At 41.0% G+C, this 4,346-nt stretch overlaps 1 pseudogene; it reads right to left on the bottom strand.

The window, feature by feature from the left end:
- Nucleotides 1-1,825: 1,825 nt before the first annotated feature.
- Nucleotides 1,826-3,270, bottom strand: LOC138039875 (adenosine receptor A1-like; annotated as a pseudogene).
- Nucleotides 3,271-4,346: the final 1,076 nt, after the last annotated feature.

A 4,346-nucleotide genomic window follows, 5' to 3' on the forward strand; every position in this document is an offset into this window, starting at 1 on the left:
CATTAAAAATACGGGGGGTGGGGAGGTAGGGGTTTAGCAAGAGGTGAATTTTCGATTCATTGCCTCAACCTTTTTGCAACTGCCCGTAGCCCTAAATTACCCTTGCCCTACTGCGTAGGAAAAAACACCTTAGTCGATTTTGCTTAAAGTGCATTTGACACAAAATTTTTTTATTAGCTTGTTTAAAAGAGCTTTCAAAATGATGAAGAACGGCGTTTATTTTATTGTCATAGCTCTCTTGGTTGCCAAGTATTCAGGATTTTGATTTATGCAAAATTAGACGACTTGTGACGTCACATAGTGGACACAAAATGATGTAAAATCACAAAAAATTGAATATCTCTGAAGACATTTTCTGTATAGAACTCAACTTTGTACAGTTCTTATACTCATTACAAAGTTCCATGATATGGCCCACTGTGACGTTTGCATAGCAACACAATGGGCTCCAGGCCCTCTCCATTCAAAGGGTAAAATCAGAGTTTCCCTCCCCAATAAGGGTTATTTGTTCTTGATGTTCATTCAGTGGGTGTGAGCGAATATGGACATTACACAGCATAAGCATAAGGAAGTCTGTTAGACTCTGAAGCAACAAAGAAGGCATTTTCGATATCGGAAAGGTAGAGGTCTGGTAACGAGTATGTTGCTATGGTGACATCACTATTACAATTTGTAGTTTTGGTTGCACATAAACCCTGCAAAATTTCAACCCTCCAGACTTAGTACATGCAAAGATATTCCATATTTGTGATTTTACACAATTTTGTGTCCACTATGTGACGTCAAAAGTCCTCTAATTTGCATAAATCAAAATCTTGAATAATTCGGCAACCAAGAGTGCTATTGCAATAAAGTAAATGCCATTCTTCATCATCTTGAAAGCTCTTTCGAACAAGCTAATAAAAAATTTTGTGTCGGTTTCGTGACGAAGTGTAAAAGTGAATGATATCCCAAAATTGCTGTTTTGAACTCCGCTTTCTATAACAGACACTCTCGAGGCCAGCTCTGGTCCGCATTTAGACACGAAACACAGTGACCGTTTATTTAATCTGATCTCAAGTGAGCTGAAACGACGTCCTAACTCAGGAAGGTCTTATGGTGCGCTCAATTGACCGTACTCCGGAATAGGAATACATGGAATAGAAGTTAGAAATCCTTCGTTTTTATGGAGATTCACATCAAATTTGTCAAACATCTGCTGAAATGCTATTTTGAACATACTTTTAATATCCTTGTCGCTTCAAAACGCCAGACATATCGTTTTAATCATCGCTCCACGTATTCTTATTCCGGAATAGGGTCAATCGAACACACCCTAAGTTTCAATGAGGACAGTTAAACGTCAAATTAAAGGGAAATTCTGCTGAGAAATTGAGACAAATAGGCGTTTGCTTGAAGCCTCGTAGGTGCTGAAGGAAAGTTTAATTATCAAAAATAAATATCCTGGCAATACGCCCTCGACCTCCTTCCAGTGAGTGAACAAAGGATGTCGATTCACTGTCCGCCTTGGTTCTCCTAGACATCTGCTGAGACAAATTCCCCTGGCCATCTTATGGAGGTGTCCGCTTTGTGGGCCGGAAAATCGTATGTTGAGGTATCTGCCATTGTGTGGCCGTTTGCTATGGCTTCATGTTCTCTCGATAACTGTTCAGAATTGCGAGGTCACGGGTCAACGACCACTGAAGAATATTGACAAAATGCGGCTTTTAAACGAAACGATGGAAATTAAGATTACGGTAAGTAAGCTATGCTTAGATCCGGAAACGAAAAGAACTCGAAAGTTCTCGGTCGTGTGGTTGTAGATCATTGTATGTGTGTCGTGATATCATGACCCCTCTCTCTTTCTTGGCGTTGAATTAACTCGATGTAAAGTTCGCATTTCAAATGAAGACATCTTACGTCTTTTACCCTTCTTTCTACACGTTACGATCCATAGAAAGGCTCTTCTGCAGTTATACAAACGCCATGAATAAATGAACGGGTTCATAGAACTGTTCGCTAAAATAAGGAGAAATTGCACGTCACGAGCCCAGACGACGAGGTCACAATTGCAAGTATTGCACAAATTAATGACGTATATTAAAACACACGCTGGAAGATAACAGGAGATGAATAAAGCCAGCATGATGAGGAGAGTTTTGGTAATCTTTTGCTCCCAGCGCATTGTGAGTTTTCTTCGCACGATTTTCCTCTGTACTGTCATGAAGATTGTCCCATTCGCGAATTTGACGACGGAATATCTTATAAATCCGTACATAAGCAAGCAGCAAAACTGCAAAAGTCATCACGACAGCTGTGTTGGCAAACAGGAAAGCATAGTGAATAAAACCCAAGTAGAAATACGCGAACGGAAAGCTAAGTGACAGCATCCACACCAAAATACACACGAGTACAGCGCGCATCGGATTAAGAGTCGCTCTATATCGAAAGGGTGAAGTAATTGCGAGGTAACGATCGACGGTGAGAGCAGCCAAACTGAGGACGGAGGCAGTACATGATATAAAGAACGGCATATGTACTGAAGCAATAAGCGTTCCATGGTTAATGAATCCCAAAGCGCTCTTGAAATGATAAACGGCTGAGACAGGGTCTGTAACGATTCCGACCAACAAATCAGCAATCGCGAGGTTTGCCACAAGGTACATGAACGGAGAACGTAGGTCCTTGTTTGGATCAATGAACACAGCTAGAACGACGAGTAAATTACCTGGGATCGTGACAAGACTCAACAAAGCTGACACGCCGCCTGTTACAAATGGAAGAGAAGTTGGGAACGTAGAGTTAAGGCATGGTGTTAACGGAAAAATATAATCTTTCTCCATTTGACTGAAATAGATCATACAGCTTCATCCACGCACATAACTGTTAACAAAAAAGATGCACGCTACTTCTTAATATTTTTGTTGGATTGCTGCCGTTTGTACAAACATTGAAAACAATAGAATTCAAATTTGGCTAATGTCCAAGCTGATCCAAAAAGAGGATCACATTCGAAACGGATGCCTACGTGCCTACATGTAGCATCATGTGACTCAGTGACAGCAGGTCAAATGACATCGTGGAAAATTTTTGCGTCGAAAAAAACGAAATCGATCAGATTTTGCTGGTTTTATCTCTGTTTTCCCTTTTCTTCGAATATCTTGCTCTAATTGCTCTTAACCACACCTCGTATCTTTTCGTGAATGGTCTCCACACTAACATCTTGAGTTACACTGTTGTACATGAAAAAAAAATGTTAACGTGCTATCTTGAGCCCAACAGCCAAACCTTCACAAAATTTTAATGAGCAGGCTATGCAAGGTGCTAGAAAAAAATAGGGGTTTCAGGCAGCGTTTACACGACACCGGTCGAGACCTTTGCCGAAACTGGGTCGATTTGAAAACGCTGCCAAATGTGGAGAGCGTCCTGTAAACAGCGAAACCGCGTCGATTTAATACGGTTACTATTTTGGCGCGAAATTTCGTATTGTTCGATTCAAAATGGTGAATTTAGCACGTAGTGCAGCGCTCGCTTTTACTATCACGACTTTGATTTCCTGGCGAAAACGGTTCGGTGTGAACACTTTCAAACTGCATCGATGTTGATGGGGTTTGGAAGTCGTGAAACCGCTTTCGTGTAAACGTTGCCTAAAATAGTGGGGCAGCGTTTACACGAACGACGTTTCGGATCGACATCGACATCGACACTGTATCGTTTTGAAAACGCTCTACTTTTGCCAGCGTTTTGAAATCGACCCGGTTTCGCCAACAATCTCGATCGGTGTCACGTAAACAAAAGAAAACGATGCGGTTACAAATGAAACCACGTTCGTGTGAACGCTGCCTGAGAAATTCTACAAACGGGAAGTTCTAAACGAGCGATGCCTCGTAGAACGAATTAGAAGGGGTCAGAAGTTGAGGTATCGTACTTGACCGCGCCCACAAAACTGATAATTCCATTTAAATTTCGACCATAAAACTCGTATTCATGTTACTTGAGCAAATATTCTCCCAGCGAATATTAAATGATATGGCATTTCAACACTTAAAAAAAAGGAATTCTGGCTTCAAAACTTGTTATAAAAATTTGTGACCAATTCGTATCGCCGTTTCGCGATACGTCCACTTAATTCAAAAGCTTGCTTTTGCTTTTTCACTAAAATAATTCAGATATCAAGAGAACTAACAAATATCACAGTAGTCTCGTTTTCGTGGCTTGCGCTGTAAGTTACGAAAGTTGTGAGTTTTTGCTCATTGTTTTAGTTAATTTAATAGTACATGTTGTGGCCTCAGCCCGAGAGCGCGCTTTGTTTCTTGCAATACACGTTTCTGCCTTGAATAGCGTAGCTCAGGCGCGCGAAGCGCGCT

This window comes from Montipora capricornis, chromosome 3 (assembly GCF_036669925.1).
Source record: "Montipora capricornis isolate CH-2021 chromosome 3, ASM3666992v2, whole genome shotgun sequence".
Classification (NCBI taxonomy): domain Eukaryota; kingdom Metazoa; phylum Cnidaria; class Anthozoa; order Scleractinia; family Acroporidae; genus Montipora; species Montipora capricornis.